Here is a 20,105-nt window from a genome sequence, read left to right on the forward strand (position 1 = left end):
CTGAATTCATTCTTAAAAGCCGCTGTCTCCTAGTTGTGTTAAGTTTGTTTCTCAGGGAATGAGAGACTAGAGACTCTAGTTTCTCTCCCCTGCACCCTTTTGACTCTGTGCATGCTAGAATGCGAGTCTATCTCTGCCAGCTACAGGTGCAGGATAGAGAAGAACACCATTCCACAGATAACAGGCATGCATATGTCTGGTGGATTTAATTAGACACAGTGCCCATTAACGATTTCTGCAGATGTTCACATTAAATCAGCTCAGCTAATGTTCTCACACTCTTCTGTTGAGCCTATTTTCTCTTTCCCAAGTGTACCTACTCTCTCCTTAATCTTGTGGTACCTACATGCAAGCAAGTTTCCTTCTGCTCTTAGAATCTAAATTCTTGATGGCGGACGGCAGAAGATCTACAATTCCTAGTAGATATTTTGTGCTTATTATAAGGTGAATTTATAATAAAGCGCATCTTATAATAAGCACCAGAGCTTGTCAGCGGTGCACTTGTTGTTACATGCTGTACAACTGACTTCCTAGCAACCCTGTAAACAACTGCCCCTGTAGAGAGCTGTTGTTCTGAACCATGCCCTGGCCAGTTGTGGTTTTTGTTGTTGTTGTTGTTGTTTGTTTGTTTGTTTTTGCAAGCTTTCTTCTAACTCACAAGTTTCATATTGCTGCTTTATAATGAAATCACAGCATGTAGCACAAATGAATAAGCACTCACTGGCTAGCTAAACCCATCTACAGGGACCTCTGAAAACAGTTTTCATGGTCTTCTCCTTGAAAGTCCAATGGGACACACTTCTACTCCAAAACTACTTGATTGCAACTAACAGCAACAACCCTTTGTTCTGTCAACCTGGTTACAAGGCTGTAGAATAGCATTAGGATAAGGCATAGTCACTGAGATGTTAGGCAATGAGTCTTTTTTATGTGGGCTTTTTTTTTTTTGGTGGTAAAATTGTAACTTTATTTGGCCAGTGTGTCAATTCCAATATTGGGTACATATGTCTAAAGAGCCATGGGCCCCTGCTGCCAACTCCTGCTCCCAGAGTGAATTAAGGTCCTGTTTGCCTCACAAGATGGACAGGCAAGTGCTGCAGGGCCACACAGGGTAAGGGTCATCACTTAGGCTGGCCCTTGGCCTCTGAGCGTCTGCTCCTGCTCAGGATGTGCCCCATGCTTTGCCAGAGACCCTAAGTCTCCTTTGGCAATGAGATTTTAAACCCTCACAACTATTCCAGACATACAGAATTACTATTTCCATTTTACAAAACTGATTCCCACAGGAAGACATCAAAATAATATCTCTAACATACAACTGGGAACCCCCCCAAACAAACCCCTAAACTCAAAACACCTTGTTGGAATTAAAGGGACAAGGTAGGAGGAGTGTTACTGTATTGTGGGTATTGCAAGTAACAATTATGAATGGAAATCCAAAGTCTCTGTAAACTTTCATTAAAATGTCAATTAAAAAAAGGGGGGGGAAGGAAAGTAAAGCTACTGAACAAAACGTATACGAATGGTTGAATTGAAGACTAATTTGCTTTGTAAACCTTCACTTAAATCATATTAAAAGATAAAATTTAAGAAAAAAGCAAAATTGCCCAAAGCAAAGAACAGAATAAGTAGTATTCATAGACTACTGAGAAATAAGACTACTGATGCAGAGATAGTACCTTACCAACATTTCTGGAGATTTTCAAACTTCTTGTGATGATTGAAGTAAGGCTAAGGACAAGGGTAGACTTGATAAAAATATAGTCAAAACCAAATAGGTTACACAGACATGGAGCAAACAAGGATTTGATATGTACAATCTCAAGTTAAACATATTGATATTACTTTAGCTTGTTCTTTCATTCTACTTGCTTATGTATATGTGAGTTCATCACTTTGAACTTGCTCTCATTTTCAAGACGCTGTACATTTAACAGTAATTAATGATGCAGGAAGGACTGAAAGAAGATGGAAGGAATCATAGAGTCACTACACCAAGAAGAACTGATCAATGTCCAACTATTTCAGACGGTAAGTTCAAGTTGTACTGAAGAAATTAGAAAAAAAAATAAAATAGGGCACTAAAAATCGACTGAATGCCAATCAGACTGTTCCAGCAGATAGATGCAGCTTTGCATGTGTTCACTTGTCTATGGCAATTAATTTGGGAGCCAGTTTCCTGGCCAATTAACTGGAAGAGAACGGTGATTGTGTCAATTCCAAAGAAAGGTGACCCAATAGAAGGAGGACATTATCAAATAATATCATTAGTGCCATACACATGGGAAATCTTGTGAAGATTATTAAAAAGTGGCCAGACCAGTATGTCACCAAAGAACTGCCAGAAATTCAAGCCTGGCTGAGAAGGCATTGAATGGGATCTTTGCTGACATCAGATAGATGTTTGATAGAATAAAAGGAATATCATAAAGCTGTTTGGTCTGCATTTTATTGATTATGCAAAGGAACTGGTCTGTGTTATTAATATGGATATTATTATGGTTAAATTATGGAGAACACTTCCAGAACTCTTGATTGTGTTCATGTAGAGCCCATTCATATACCAAGAGGAACTTCTTCAAACAGAACAAGGAGATACTGCATGGTTTGAAATGAGATGTATGTGGAGACTACATCCTTTCATCATCATCATTCAATCCATATGTTGAGCAAATCATTCAAGAAGCTGAACTGTGTGAAAAAGAATGTAGAATCAGGATTGAAGGAAGACTTATTAACAACCTGCATTATGCAATAAGAAAACCTTGCTTCAAAATAGCAGAGGAGGACTTGAAGCATTGGAGGACTGATGAAGATCTAAGACTACAGCCCTCAGTATGAATTATGCCTCAACAGGAAGAAAACAGAAATCCTCACGACTGGATCAATGAACAACATCTTAACAATGGAGAAAAGATTGAAATTGTGAAGGATTTTCTTTTACTTGAGTTTAGAATCAACACCCAGGGAAGCAGCAGACAAGAAATCAAATGAAGTATCACATTGGGAAAATCTGCTGTAAAGAACCTCTAGAGAGTGCTCAAGGGTAAGGCGGTCACCTTGAAAACTAGTGTGTCTGATCCAAGCTAGTATTTTCAGTCACCTCTTATGCATGCTCAATGTGGACAATAAACAGGGAAACCTGAAGAACTGATGTTTTGAATAATGACATTGGTGAAGACTATTGACTATGCCATGCAGTACCAGAAAAATGAACCTCTCTTGGAAGAAGGGCAGCCAGAATGCTCCTTGGAGACTTCCCCTCTTATACTTTGGAAAAGTAATCAAAGAGGCTTGTCGCTAGAGAAAGATAGCAGGTTTGGCAAAGTGGTATTGTTACTATGAGCTGTCAAGTCAACTGTGACTCATAGTGACCCTATGTACAATGGCCCTAAACCCTGCTCAATCTTATGCCAATCTTATTGTCTCTGACACACTTACCCCCATTATCCCAGTCACTGAATCCATCTCATCAAGGGTCTTCCTCTCTTGTGCTGTCCTTCCACCCTCCCAAGCATGAGGTCCCTCTCCAAGGACTTGTCACTCCTCGTAACATGTCCAAAGTATTTCAGAAGAAGCTTCAAAATCCTTGGCAAAGTATAGGGTCAGAAAAAAGAAAAAAAGAAAAGAAAAGAAGACACAGTGACTCCAACAACGGGTCTAATCACAGCAGCATTTGTAAGGATGGAGTGGAAGCAGGCAGCGCTTCATTCTTTTATACCTGGGATCTCTGTGAATTGGAATCAAGTCAACACCCACAAACCAGAACAACAACCAGGATAATAACCCAAATTTAAGTTCAATCCTGAAACCTCCTGACTTATCTCTTACACCTTATACGACCTCACATCACGGGTGACTAGACTGTGTTCATAACAGGCCTGCGGACTGAGGGCTGGAAGCTGTGAATAGTTTTGACAAATGTAGCATAATGACAAGAAAAATTTGTTTTTATTTTGTATAATAAATAAGCACATTGTGTAAATTCTAGTAAATAAATTTCCAAACTTGCATGGAAATCATCAGAACTAAAAGAGCTAAAAGTATTTTGAGTGAGCAAATGTCATAGGTAAGGGATCATAATTAGTTCAATAGTGTTTGTACGATTCAATAAATCTACATAGAAAATTAGTACTCAGCAAATGAACAGTGGAATTATATGAAACTTTCCCCACACCCCTAAAATCCCTTCCATGTGCAAAACATGACTGTTACTGTTGTTGTTAGGTACTATTGCATCCAGTATTACTCAGTGATCCTATGAACAACAGACCTGAACTCTGTATTATCTTGCTCAGTCCTCATCTGGAAGAAGTGCACACTCTGTTACACTTGAGTCCACAGCTGCAGTCATTGTATCAATACATTTGTTGGAGATCTTCCTCTCTTAAACTGACCCAGAATAAGAGATGAAGGTTTGTCACCCTAGCCTCCAAGGAACACCCTGGCTGCACTTTTCCCAAGACATTTCTGTTCATTCTTCTGGCGTCCATGTTCCATATTCAATATTCTTATCCAGCACAACTTAAAAAACATTGATTCTTTTCTGTTATCCTTATCCACTGTCCAGGTCTCAGCAGCAGAGCACGTGAAAGAAAAGAATATGGCCTGAATCAGGCACACCTTAGTCTTCAAAGTTTTATCATTGCTTTTCAGTATTTTAACAAGGTCCCTGAAAGCAGACTTTCTGAAAGCAATAAGCCTCCTGGTCTCTTAATTGTTGGTAACAAGAGTGTCGACAGCGGATCCAAGCAAAATGAGATCAGTGACAGTTTGCATCCTTTCTCCATCTATTATAATGTTGCCTATTGGTACAGTGGTAAGAATTTCTGTTTTATTGTTATGGAGATGTAACCCATATTGAAAGATGTAGTCCTTGATCTTCTGCAGCAAATGTCTCAAGTCCTCCTCACATTCAGCAAACATGATTGTGTCATCGGTATAATGCAGGTTGTTGATGAATCTTCCTCAAAGCCTAACTCTGCATCCTGAATGCTGAGAAGCTCTAATAAAGGGAAGCGATGCCTGCCGATGTAAAAGAACTGAAAGTAGATTTCAAAGGGGAGTGCAAGAAGGCAAAGTATTCTAATGAATAGAGAGCTGGAATCAGAAAATAAAGAAGGAAGAACTCACTCAGCAATTCTCAAGTTGAAGTAACTTTGGGGGGGGGGGATCAAACCTCATGTTGCAATAGAGAGATGCCATGTACAAAATCTTGAATGATCCAGGAAGCATCAGAAGAAGACAGAGAAATACACAGTCACTGTACCAAAAAGAAGTGGTTGACACTAAAAATTTCAGGAGCTAATGGTAACAAAAGAAGTTAAAAATGTATTCAAGACACTGGGGGGAAAAATAAATAAGGCCATTGGAATAGGTGGAATACCAATTGACATATTTCAACTCACAGATGCAAACCTGTGTGTGCTTACCAGTGTATGCCAGGAAATTAGTATGACAGCTGCCTGGCCGAATGACTGGTAGAGATCTGTATTTATTCCCATTCCCAAGAAAGGTGATCCAACGAAATATGGAAATTATAGAACAGTATCATTAACATCACATACAAGCAAAATACTGCTAAAGATCATCCAAAAACAGCTGGGACAGTCCAGCAGTAGGTAACTGCCAGAAGTTCAAGCTGGGTTTGGATGAGGCTGTGGCACCAGGGATATATCATTACTAATGTCAGATGGATTCTGGATAAAAGCAGAGAATCCCATAAGAATGTGTATCTGTGTTTTACAGACTACGCAAAGACATTATTTGACTGTGTGGATCATAACGAACTATAGCTAACGTTGAGAAGAATGGGAATCCCAGAACACTTCATTGTGCTCATATGAAATAGGCCTAGTTAAGAGATTTTACCTTCATTTCACCAATCAACAATCAACAGCAATGAGGTTTTGTTTGGGACTTTTTCATGTCACACTGAGGACAAGATAAACTGGTAGAATAATGACTTGTGTCAATATTTCTTTCTTTTCTTGTCTTATTCTCAAACTTTGACCTTTTACAAAGTTTCATAATGAGGAATTGAAGTAAGCCTCGGCAGTGGAAAGAGCTAAGGTCTCCTTTCGTCCTTGAAACTTTTGTGTTTGAAAAAGACTTGTCATGTGTATTTCCATGGGATGTCAAAGAGTCAGGAAGCCACGGCCACTAAAGTCTTAAAAAAAGAGGCATATGTTCTCATAGAAAAGGAAATATTTTATATCTTTTTTTAAAAAATAATATTTGTACTGGTTTACTTAAAAAGTGCATATATGTTGATTTTCGCACCAGCTCTTTCTAATTTTCCTTTATCTACCCTCCACCCCTCATACTACTTATCAAATTGTGTGACCCTATGATTACCACCCCCTGGCCCACTCTCATCTTTCTACTCCCACCCTCATCCTTAGCCTCAAAAGGGTAAAGTTTTCTATACATCTTCTCCTCTCACTGCCATCAAGTTGGAATTGATTCATAGCTGACGCTCCAGTGGGTTTTGGAGGCTGGAAATTGTATTTCAGGAGATTTTCCATCTCTCTTCCACAGAACCTTTGGTGGACTTGAACTCCCAGAGGGGTGTGGCCTTTGAGATAACAGCTCTTTTCTGCATGGACCAGGACACCAAAGATAACGTAATAGAGTGATTATGACCATTTTAGTAACTATACCTACTAACTCATTCCTGAAAATACATTTTTAAGCATAATATTAAAAATCTCCAACTCTAGCTACTCAAATACAATATGATATTTGTTCCCTATCTTTAGAGCTAATATGCACCACACAAATACATTTTACAATAATGTGAACATCACCATCTAAGTGTACATTTTTTTCCTTCAACGATTTCACACAGATACTTGTTTAAATATACATTTTTCTATTTCTACATTGTTAAACAGGGGCTATTGAACATAGTTATGTTATTTAAACCTTTCTTGTTAACTTGGAATTTGCCCTAGAAACGTGTGTGTGTGTGTGTGTGTGTGTGTGTGTGTGTGTGTGTCCCCGTGCATTTATTATGAAGGATTATAATTACACCCTGCACTTTCTCTTTCTTTGGGGAAGTCATTACACTGCTTATTCTTTTAACAACTCTCCTCCCCCTTCAGGTTTTATTTGTCCATGCTGTTTCTTGTTGCTGTTGTCGTTGTTAGGTGCTGCCATGTTGACTGAAACTCCCAATAGCCCTACAAGCAGCAGATCAGAACCTTGCTCTCTTCTGTTACCATTCTCACCATCTCTGCTACATTCAAGCCCACAGTTGAAGTAATTTTGTCAATCTATCTCCTTGAAGCTTTCCCTTCCTTTATTTCTTTTGTTGCTAATAATAAAAAATAAGATGCAAAAAGGCTCAAGGAGTTTTTTAAAGCCAAGCTTTAGGGCAAGAGATTTGTGACAATTCCATACTGGTGGACACTTCTATTTTGATGCAATTCTGTAATGCAAAACTTCCTTAAATGTGACCCTAAAAGAGTGGAGTGTTACAGTAGTAGGTCGCATCCATCTGTCTGTCAAAATTTCGATAGCAGTTTTAGTTAGTTAAAGTTGGAGTGAAGGCTTCCAAAGCAAAGTAGATTGTTGTTCAATAACACACATTTGTTTGTTTCATGACATGAGTTTCAATCTCCTCCTCGCACCAGCACCCTTCCACTTCCTTCCTGGGTTTCCTGCTCCTATTTGTCCTCCCTCTGCCCCCACCCCCCACCGCCTTCTCCCAAATAATTATGTTTATTTGTTTGTGGACAAATACTTGGATTTTGCTATTTCATTAATCTGAGGGGTACACACCTCACAGGTATTTCTGTCCACTTTATAAATTTGTTTATTGTTTGGCTAAAGCGTGTCTATATCTTTAAGATCATAATACAGTATATACCCAATGGTTGAGAAATAAGAATCTGTCAGATGAAATATGCAGTTATTATGACTTAGGACCATTTTAATAGATACAAGAAAGAATGTCTCTTTTTATGTCCAACTCCTCCAATAGGATTCCATACTTGGCATCAAAGCCGGACCAGAGAGGCGGCCAGTGGTTTCCAGGCTTCCTAATGATTTCACAGTGTCTGCCCCAACCTCCTCTCTTCAGTCATTTTTATTTTCATGCTCCATAGTCTGCGCTACAAAGCAGGGCTGGGAAAGCTTTGGGCAAAGAATGCCCCTCTCCTGTGGGATCCCCAGAGGTGTCCCGGAATGAGACCACAGGCGTCCTGAGGATGCTTACCCGACCCTGGGAACTGGCGAGGTTGACACAGAGGTCGAGATCCGATGTCCCCTGCTTGCCTGTAGTGCTGTTCTGTGACCCCGTCCCACTGAGCGGCTGTCAGCATCACAGCAGAAAAGCGTTTTCACTGAAAATCCTGCCTTATTGTGAGAGGTTACACTCGTATGAAAGGGGCATTTCAGAGTAAGATCCATGAGGGTCTTTGCTTGGGAAAATATGGAACTGCTCTATGTGTCTGCTACAAGTTATTCTTCCTCAAATGTACTTTTTTATCTTTAGTTGGGGATCAAAAGATAAATTACCTTTCCTTTGTGGCCAGACAAGAGACATAACAGGTGATTCACCTTCCACTCTTCCCTCCTTGTATAAAATACAGTCAGTATTGTTAGACTTATCTCAGCAAAGTTAAGTGTTCATCACCATGCTCAAACACAGAGCTACTTCCTTTATGCACGAAGCCAGACATCATGACTTCTTCGCACCTTAAAGATCGCAAAGAACGACATACATTAGAGGGGAAATGATTCCTTGATAATTGCTTTGGAGTTTTTCTTTTCCATGCTAGGGGGCCTCTTAGTCTTTGTTCTTTAGAGTTTTGCTTCATCAGACATGGGATGTGTCAACATTATCCAAATAAGTATTTCTAGCCTTTCCTGGGGCTAAGGGTTCAACAAGACAGATTGACCCAGTGACTATAAAAATGAACTGGAACATATCAGGTTGGTGAAGGAAGTTCTGATTTGCTGTTCATAAGGTTGTTTAAAATGTGTAGTAAACTCAATGGCATCAAACCACAACAGTAAAAAAGAGGTGGCCTAGTCCACAAGGAGTTTTGCTTCCAATTCAAACGCACCTGTCTGGCAATCCATGTCCACTAGCAACTTGTTGGGCAAAAACATGAGCTCTTGCCTCCCATGGGATTTACAGCCTTTGAAAAATCCACTGGAGAATCAATGATAAATTGTTATAAATGGATTCATACTCAATGACAATGAGTTGAGTGAGAGTAAAACAGATCTAGTGGGAGGGGGTGGTGTGCATGGAGAGAGAGAGAGAGAAGGGAGAGAAATATTTCCTTGAAGAGCCTGACTCACACAATTTCAGGGGCTGAAGAGTCTACAACCTGTAGACACACAATCAGGTTGGAGACTTTCACAGGCTTGCCATCCAGCCCTAAGAGGTTACCCATGCAAGGAATACTGAGAGCACAGAGTTAGTGAGTTCTTCCAAAACATGCGCTGACACCGTGGAGGCAGACCACACCCTAAGGGACCCGATCTTCAGATGATCGATAGATTACCTTATGAAGGCTATCCTTTTATACAGCATTAGATTACTTTATGGAACAAAAAATGTGTCTAATATTTGACAAAACTAAACATTTTGGTACCAGCAGCCACAGAACCAAAAGACTAATTGCATTGAGAAAATCTGCTGTCAGGTACTTCTCCAGAGTACTGAAGAGCAACGATGTCAGTCTGGAGACTAAGGTGCACCTGATCCAGGCACGGTCTTCACAATCACTTGCTTTGCATCAGAAAGCTAGACAACGACTAGGGAGATAGAAGGAGAATTGATGCCTTTGAGCAGTGGTGCTGGAGAAGAGTATTGAATATACCATGGACTGCTAAAAGAACAAACAGATTCATCCTAGAAAGGGTGAAACCAGGCTGCTCCTTGGAAGCAAGGATTCTGAAGCTCTTTCTCACATACTTTTGGCATGCTGCAAGGAGGGACCAGTCATTGGCGAGGAAAATCATGCTTGGGAGGGTTGTGGGACAGCACAAGAGAGGAAGACCCTGGGTGATATGCATTGACTCAGTGACTGGAGTAATAGGGGTAAGTGTGTCAGAGACAATGAGGTTGGCACAGGATAGAGCAAGGTTCAGAGCTGCTGTACACAGGGTCACTATGAGTTGCAAAAAACTGGATGGCACATAACAAAAGCAACAGCAATTAGAACCACCACGCCTGGCAATTCAGAAGAGAAATACTATCATTCCTTTAACATTTGCTTGGTTCTGATTGTAACCTAGTTTGGACAGCCAGTTAGACTTTTCCTCTGAATTCTCTCTCACAGGGAATGTAGAGAAGTTAGCCATGGATCTCCACTTCTGTGAGAAACCCAAGGAGGGTCTCAGGAAAGTGAGATTCTTTCTTGACAGTTACAGAGACCTCCAGCCTACTAATTAGGGTGTTGAGGGTGGGGATTCCTCAGGAAAGACCAACAAAAAGGGCAGACTATGGGCTGGGCCCTGGGCTGTCACAGGTGTCTCTCCAATGATTCACCTCAGAGCCCTTTAGGGAAGAAGATGAGAGAATCCTGAATGTGTCGTTCACAACCCAGACCCCCCTACGTACTGATGGGTTCTGCTACTGTAAGACCTATTTTATTCATTCAGTTACGTTCAATTTCACTTTGTGTCTGTTCTGTGCTTTATCTGTTCAGGGTAAAGAATGCTTCTACCTTTGCCCTATATAGTTGGGCATTGCCAGAGGGTTGAGAAATCTCAGGAACTCAGAGGAAGTCAACCTGTGATCAAAATAAGCAACAAGGACAATAAAATGAAAATCTAATCCCTTCTTATTAAGATTAAAGGAAATATGTTAAGATAAGCATATTTTATTGGTAATAAGAAAGTAATCAAATGAAAAATACTTCTATATAACCATAAATATATATTCCTTGTATTTTTATTATTTTTGCAGCCGTGGAAGCACATTTTAGAATTTCCACTCACTTTATCGCTCAGACACACCAAAGAGTAGAATTTTTTTCTTTTTTTAGCAAGTTGTTGTTGTTGTTAAGAGCCATCAAGTTGAGTGCAGCCCATGGTGCAAGTAAGTTTAGCAAATTAGAGGAATATTTATGGTCATATTATATTAATTTGCTTGAAGAGGTTTCAAAAGTTAGCACTCCCGGCACTAGCAATCAAGAAATCAAAAGATAAATTGCATTGCAAAAGTCTGTTGTCAGGGTCTAGAGTACTTAAGAGCAATAATGTCAGTCTGGAGACAGGTGAGCCTAATCCACACCATGGTCTTCACAATTAAGTGCTTTGCATCTAAGAGCTGGAAAATAATTAAGGATGATAGAAAAGGGATCAATGTCTTTGAGCTGTGGTGCTGAAGAAGAGTGTTGAACATACCATGGACTGCCAGGAGAATAAACAGGTCTGTCTTGGAGAGGGTAAAACCAGGCTGCTCCCTGGAGGCAAGGATTTTGAAGCTCCATCTCACAGACCACAAGAGACCAGTCCTTGGCCAAGGACATCATTCTTGGAAGGATGGAGAGACAGTGCAGGAGAGGAAGACCTAGGAGGAGATGGATTGACTCAGGAATTGGATCAATGGAATTAGGTCTGTTGGAGATGAAGAGATTAGCTCAGAATAGGCTGGCTTCAAAGCTAATATACATATGGTTGCTATGAGTCATAGGTGACTTGATGGCACATAACAACAACATGATGTAAATTCTTATGTATTTGCTACAGAGAGAAGTTCTAAATTTACTGAAATAGAGATGTAAAGATAATTTTGACCATGATGTTACAATTCAAAGTTCAGGGTGTGCAATAATGAAAATTTCCCATAAACAACAAATTGTTAAAATGTTCAACTGTGGCATCTGAAAGACTTTCTGTCAGAATATAATTACGCAGTTCTTCAGCACCATAAGGGACATGTTAGTGGTAGATAAAAGGTTCCCCAGACAGCAGACACTGAGGCATGAACACTGGTTAACACAGACATTCCTGTCATATTCCTGGCCTTAAGAGATAGTAGAATAGAGGGACACGAAAAACACAGCATAACCCTGTTGTCCTCTTAAATGCTTTATATTTTTGAAGAGATGAAATAGGAGTATGTGGAGAGGGATTAAATAAAGCAGTAAAATTTTTTATTCTCTTTCTTTTCTCCCCATTGTGAATGGTGTCAGGCACAAAGGCTCCGCAGGCCGCCCTCAGGAGCCATGCAGCCAGGATGGCTGGCTCTGCGGCCTTCACTGCTGGAGAGAGGAGGGGGTCTCCAGACGTCGCCTGCCCCCTCTTTCGCACACCCCCCCTAGTTTCGTTCCTGAATGCAATGTGCTCTCAAGTACGACCCCAGCCTGTTTTGTTTTAGAACTGGACAGGAGTCTGAAGTGGCCAGCTTCAGCTAAGGCTCAAAGCAGGTCTGGGAAAGAGACAGACAAGAGCATCGAGTGTCAGATGACATAATACTGCAACATGAAATGTACAGTTACAAGTTATCAAAATTAAAATAAAACAAAAGGCTATACAGGGTGACACAAACTGCACTCAGCTACTTATCTAAATTGAGTGGTTCTCATCCAAGCAACAGTGCCACAGAAGAAAGGTATGGTTATCAGCTTTCATAAAGATTGAAACAAGAAAACTCTTTTCTGCACAATAAGGCATGGCCAAGAGTCAGAATCAACTCAATGGCAACAGTTTTGGATTTGGAACTTTTGTTGGTAATTTTACAGTTCTTTAAAAATGTGAGCAATAATTTCCTGGTTGAATATATTCACATATTGTCTTTGGCTAATTCTGAGACTGTTCACTCTATCTAACTAGAAGGGAACTCTGGTGGCCTAGTGTTAAGAAGCTGCACTGCAATCCAGAAGGAACAGGGTTTGAACCCACCAGCTGTTCCACAGGAGAAGGATGAGCAATGTGTTGTTGTTTTTGTTGTTATGTGCCATCAAGTCACCTTTGACTCATAGCAACCCTATTTAAAAATTGCTCTGAACTCTGCTCTATCCAGAGCCAGTCTCATTATCTCTGACACACCTATCCCCATTGTCACAGTTCCTGTGTCACTCTATCTCCTCTGGAGTCTTCCTCTCCTGTGCTGTCCCTCCACCCTTCTGAGCACAATGTCCTTCTTCAGGGATTAGTCCCTCCTGGCCATGTGCCCAGAGTATGTGAGAGGGAGCTTCAAAATCCTTGCCTCCAAGGAGAAACTCAGTTTCACTCTCTCCAAGATGAACCTGTTTGTTCTCTTGGCTGTTTATGGAATGTTTAATATTTTTCTCCAGAATTATTCTTCTGTCAGCTTTGGTCATTGTCCAGTCCTCTGATGCATAACGAGTAATTGTGAAGACTATGGCCTGAATCAGGCATACCTCAGTCTCCAGAATGACTTTGTTACTGCCTCTAAAAACCTGCAGGAGGGTCAGTTATTGGTTGGTTCCAACTCAATGATGTATAACAGCAACAAGAAGATCTAACTAGAAGGACCTCTGGTAGAGTCCATAGAGAGCTGCACAGCCAAACCAAACACTGCATGTCTCTGGCAATTTGAATACACCAAAGTGGCTCCAAAGGAAAGGATGGACAGAGTTCTCTCATGATCCACAGCCTCCAAAACTCAGTGGAGGAAGATTAGAAGTCTGAACCAACTTCATGGGAGTGAGTTGCTGCCTGGTTGTTTTTAAAGCTTACTAGAGATTCAAGAAGCCCTGATGGCCTAGTGGTAAAATGTTGTGCTGCTATCCCAAAGGTGGTGGTTGTTGTTTGCCATCGTGTCACCTGCGATTCATAGTGGCCCTATGAACAACAGCCCTAAATCCTGTTCTATCCTATGCCAACCTTACTGTCTCTGACACTTACCCCTACCACCCCAATAATCGAATCAAGAGTCTACCTCTCTTGTGCTGTTCCCTCTATCCCCCCAGCATGACATCCCTCCTTAAAGACTAGTCCCTTCTTGCAGCCTGTCCAGAGTATGTCAGACAAAGCTACAGGATTGTTGCCTCCAAGGAGCAGCTTGGTTTCACCCTCTCTAGGATAAACCTGTTTGTTCTCCTAGCAGTCCATGGTATATTCAACACTCTTCTCCAGCACCACTGCTCAAAGGCAGCAATTCTCCTTCTATCAGCACTTGAAGTCCTCCATGGGAAAAGGCTGGTCAATCTCCTCCTGTGCAATTTACTGCCTCTGAAGACTCACTGAAGTTATGGGTTGGTTCCCACTCAATGACAAATAACAAGAATTTTCAGAGTTAAGGTGAACCTACCCCTATTTAATAGAAAGATAATTTACCAGATTATAAAAAGCCAAAGACTAGTCATTCTCATTAAGCATATTATTTGAATCACATTCAGGTCTCCTCCAGTCCTGTTGTTGCGGTTGTTGTTGTTGTTGCTGCTGTGTGCCGCTAAGTTGGAACCGACCCCTAGCTGAGCCTCTGGCAGGTTTTCCGAGGCAGTTAATCGCATGGAAGGAGACTGCCCATTCTACAGTGCAGCTTCCAGCCACTAGGCCAACAGTGCTCTGAGGTGATGCAAAAAGACCAAGTGCCTTGTTCCTCTGGGTTACTACCCATGGAAATGCATTGTGTGCAGCTTATTAAGAACAGGAAGAAGTTGGCTATGATTCCAGTTCCCAGGTCAGAACTTGTTGAATCTAAAGTCAGACTGAAATCTAGGAAGCATAGCACATCATCAGCCATTAAGAAAGGCAACGGCTGACTATCACAGCCATTTATAAAGCAGTGTGCTGCACGACAGCATCACATTTATCAATAATTCATACCCAGATCTGTTCAATGTACTCAGCCTTTGACCTCTTGTCAGATGGCACAATAGTCTTGAATTAACAAAGCAATGTTAATCCACTCTCTTCCCTGTTCGGGTCTCCTAAACTGAACACCTCAGGTTTGAATTATTTAATGAGGATGGTCTGTCTGTCTCCCCTACACAGGCCTCACCTCCAAAGATTAACTAGTAAAAAGACTTCTGAAGTTGGCGCTAATGATGCCACCTTGTGGGCACTAAGCCCCTTCTTCAGCCCTCTGGGGCCTGGAACTGTGGTGTGTATGCATCACAAGGTTATTCCTATAGCCCAGGGCTCCAGCCACCACACACTCTCCCTGATTGCTGGTCTGTGGCATCTGAGAGTTCTGAGCTGTGTGCAGATCCTGGTGCTCTTCGAATTGAGCTTGCAGCCTTGTCCCCGCTCTGCCGGCTTTAGCCTTGGGAGGCACAAATCGCTTCCAGGAGGCCTCACATATGATTAGTGAGAGCCAATGAGAAGGCTCCAAAGAGGCAGGAGTTGCCAAAAGAGCAGATGTGTCTGAAGTCTGCATCAGTTCATCTGGTGACCTCCTGAAATCAGTGAAAGATTTATATTGCCAATTATAGACTTTTTTCCTCCCCTGATTTATCCATCCTTCTCTTCATTAAAAAAAAATTGAGCTAGGCTTTAAAACAATTTAAAAGTCAATGTTACTTTAGGATAAGTGTCATTATTTTGGGAAGGTTTGGTTTTACAAACCACCACTGAATGGGGCTTTCTGAAGTTAGGCAGGCAACACACATACACAAGCGCGCGCACACACACACACACACACACACACACACACACACACACACACACAGACTGATTTACCAAATTACAGAGCTCAGAGCAATAAAAACCCAAATGTACTTTGGTTGGGTTTGGGTACTCATAATAATTCCAAAGTTATGAAAATACACCAGAGTTGACTGGGAATAATCATCAGATTACAGAGGCAAGACACTATGGAAGAAATTGGATAAATAGCCAGGCCATACTGCAGTGGCTAATTGTTGGAATAATTTTATTTTTATAATGGGAATTTATTTGAGGTTTTCTTCTGTAGCTTAAACACAGACACGCAAACACATATACCTCAAACCCGCAAAGTTGTGGGAAATGGTTAGGTGGTTTGCATCTGAGATTGCATCACATGACGTCAAAATTTCTGTTGCTACTCCTTCCAGCCCCCTAAAAATGAGAATCACTACTTGTCAATTTGCCTGGAAAACTGAAGTTAGAGAAATAAAAGTCAGGAAAGGGCAAGGGAAGCTCCCTCCCAGCCAGTGAATTTGCTCTTGCGTTTAGGAATTTAAAATGGACCTGAAACCTACCTTCCACAATCACTGCACGCTCTCAGTACACAGGCCCCGGAAGTCCCTGTTGAACTAGAAGCTCCACATTAAATTTAAAATATCTGAGGTATAATGACAAAGATTTTTCTCACCATAGAATCCTGGGAATAAAATTCAAGTTATTCCTGTTGAATGATTGCCAACTCCCTTTTAACCAGGAGCAAACAAATGGACTAGAATAAGTTCTTTATGATGTGAATATATTTAAAAGATTCTGATATTACTGATGTTGCTACTGTTTGATCAGAAAGTCTATATTTTCTTAACAAAGTGATGGCAGTTTGAGATGGTTTCAGGCTACGGGAATAAACTCACAGGCTAACGCATGAATTCCACTGGCAATCCCACAGACAGCACAGATGAATAACACGGATTCCCAGGCTGGCTCAGATTCACAGAGCCTGAATCGAAATGTGCACGAGGAGACAACACTGAGCGGTTGTTGCCCCAATCCAGGAAAATTTGTTGTCAGGGACTTGATTGTGTATGAAAGGAATGTTGTTTTGTTTCAGAACCAAAGATTTCCGACAAGATAGAGCGTGAGCTTTCTGAAAGGAGAGAGCTTTTGGGTTTTTCTCACAAACATGCTCAGACACAGCTTTCCTTTCAGCTAATTAAGCTGTTTTAAAGCAAACTGGTCAAACAGTGACATCTTAGTGGGGAGCCTTGGAGTCAATTGCATGATAGAGAAGGCAGGACACTTCGAGGGTGACTTCTGCTATTGTTTTCAGTAGCTGAATATTTTCTACTTGGTCAATGCTGCCAGAGTGACCCCACACAATTGGGAGAATTCAAAGCCACTGACCTCAAGAGATGCCAGTAAGAAGGCAACCACAGAATAAGATTTCATGGTCAGAAGTCAAACTTACTCTCTCCTATCAAGTCCTGATGCTTACAATATTTTATATGTATGTTTTCTTCCTGTCATTAGCATACTGTTAAAACAGCTACATAAAAAGAGAATTCAGCTATTGGGGATTGTGACAAACAATCATTTCTGTATTAAGGTAGAAGGCAGGCTTTTTCATAAGAGAGCAAAATGGTTGAGAAATAAAATATATGCTTGTAGATTAATGATGGTTCCTCGTAGGGAAGGTAGTGAAATATCTAGGACTACCAAATACACAGTAAAAATAATAAACTATCTCCATGTCCATTTTTAAAAAAATAATATGGGACACTCATTGTCTTCCTAAAATGACGGATGTAAAATATGAAATGTTTTGACATATATCAAGAAAGCATATATTTTCCCATGTTGGAACAAGAAAAAAAAAAGAGCTCAATTTCCTACTGACTATTGCAAAATTGTTGAAAATGCTCATCCTTTAAACTTCAACATCTTAAATCAATGAGTAGGCTGAAAATGAGAGTTCGAAGCCCTGATGGTGTTAAAAAACTCTGATGGTGTTAAAAAAACTCTGATGGTGGCTAGTTTTCCTTTTTAATAACAACAAATGATTCAGAAATTCTTGCCAAGTATCATGATACTTTTATGGAATAATATGATTCTGGGACAAATTACAATGAAACTTCTTTGTTAATGGTACCTTTTTAAAAATACCAAATTCTACTGCTAATCTATTTCTGTCACCTCAGATAGGAGACATCATAAAAATAACAGAAAAGTGAAAACTGGGGAGCTATCCATTAACTACAGAGTTTCCAAGTCCTCTTTACAATAGACGTCACCTTTTAGTCAATATATATTTATCAGATATCCTGTGTTTTTCTTTGGCTATTAAATACTATCAATGGATAAAATACACAGGGGAAAAAAAAAGAAATAAACTACATCAATGGAAAGAGATGATGGAGAAGCACAACATCATCTGTCAGAGTAAGACCAGGGGCTGACTATGTAAAAAACCATCAAGTGTTCATAGGCAAGTTCAAGCGAAAGATGAAGAAAATGAAAACAAGTTCCCAAGAGCCAGAGTCTGACTTAAAGTATATTTACATGACCTCTGGAATGTGGAGAGGATCTCAAGAATAGATTTGACATACGGTACACTAATAACCAAAACCCAGACAATCTGTGTGATTACATCTTGTTGTTGTTGTTATGTGCCGTCGAGTCGTTTGCGACTCATAGCGACCCTATGTACAACAGCCCTAAACCCTGCTCTATCCTGTGCCAATCTCATTGCCTCTGACACACCCATCCCGAGTACCCCAGTCACTGAATCAATCCACCTCATAGAGGGTCTTCCCCTCCTGTGCTGTCCCTCTACTCTACCCAGCATGATGTCCCTCTCTAAAGACCTGTCTCTCCTTACAACATGTCCAAAGTATGTCCGACGAAGCCCCAGAATCCTTGCCTCCAAGGAGCAGCCTGGTTTAATCCTCTCTACGATGAATCTGTACATCTAGTACATCGTATATAAGGAAAATAAAATGTCATTTAAAAGATAGGAAACAGTGTAAAATGGTGCAGACACTATGGAAGGCAGTATGGCGCTTTTTCAAGAAGTTGCAAATAGAAATACCATTTGACCCAGCAATTCGACTACTTGGAATATACCCCAAAGAAGCCATAACTGCCACCCAAGCAGATATATGGACATAAATGTTTATCACAGTTTTGTTCACAATAGCAAAGAGTTGGAAACAACCTAAGTGGCCATCAACAAACAGAGGAATAGAGAAGCTGTGGTATATTCACACAGTGGAATAGGGTGCTGGATTGAAAAACAAGGAACTCATGAAATATTATTCAAAATGGGTGACGCTGAAGAATATTATGCTGAGTGAAATATCTCAGTCACAAAAGGACAAATACTGCATAATGCCACTGTTGTAAAACGGGACTGACATAGGGGTTGAGTGGAGACTGAGAAATATGGGATAAATTCTATACACTGCACTGAAACAGAAGAGAGAGAGAAATGTTTAAAAGGGTTATATGATTAGGTATTATTGTCATGACATGAGTCCAGAATGAAGGCTGCATAGTGGAGTTGACTTGGCGGGAGGGATTGTATAACAATGAAAGAATTTTTCTTTACTTTTCAAAGATAAGAATGAACTGGAGGGGAGGAGTGAGCAGGGAGAAAAGTGCAGCAATGAATGATTGGAAATCCAAAATGTCTGTAAATTTTCATCAAAATTAATAATAAGAATAAAAATATGAAATAAATAAAAAAGCAAAGAAAAAATAGGAAAGAAAGAAAATATCCAATATGTGTAAGAAGAGATGCTGAAATTTACTCATGAATATAGAGTAGTTAAAGAAAATGTAATAAATAATGAAGTGAAAAAAATAACTGAGTACCTCTGAGGGTAATTGATTATGCAAAGACCTGGGGTTTGAAGACCAAAAGGCAAGAACATGCTCGATATTCCTCAAATGAATAGAACCAGAGAAAAGTAATCAGCTTCAAGTTGGAATATTGAAAGATTCTATAGGTAAAATATTGAACAACTCAGGAAACATCAAAAGACAATGAGAATATACAGAATCATTGTACTAAAATCAACAAAAAAAATTGATTGACATTTATCCATTTGAGGACATACTATACAATCAGTACAAAGGTATTGAAGGAAAACAAGCCCAAGTTTCAGTAATTGAGAAACAATCTGTCAAGTTTGTTGAACTCAGTGAATTGATGTGATGCTGCTTATTTGTCTATACCAAGACATTTGGAAGATAGTCACTTGTCCAATAGACTAGAAAATAGACTAGAAGAGATCTGTATTCATGCCCATTTAAAAAAGGATACAACAGAATATGGAAATTATCAAACAATGTCATTAATCCAACACACAAGTTTTGTTGTTTTTATAAAAAGACAATCACTTTTTCCTGTCATTTAAAAAAAATTATTAATTTTAATGAACATTTATAGAGATTTTGAATTTCCATTCATTGTTGCATTTTTTTCTCTACCCCCCCTCCCCAGTTCGCTTCTCTCTTCAAAAACCAAAAGATAAACTCCTTCATTGGTATACAATCCCCCA

Source organism: Elephantulus edwardii, unplaced genomic scaffold (assembly GCF_000299155.1).
Source record: "Elephantulus edwardii isolate Elephantulus edwardi_28Jun2011 unplaced genomic scaffold, EleEdw1.0 scaffold00039, whole genome shotgun sequence".
In the NCBI taxonomy this organism is placed as follows: Eukaryota; Metazoa; Chordata; class Mammalia; order Macroscelidea; family Macroscelididae; genus Elephantulus; species Elephantulus edwardii.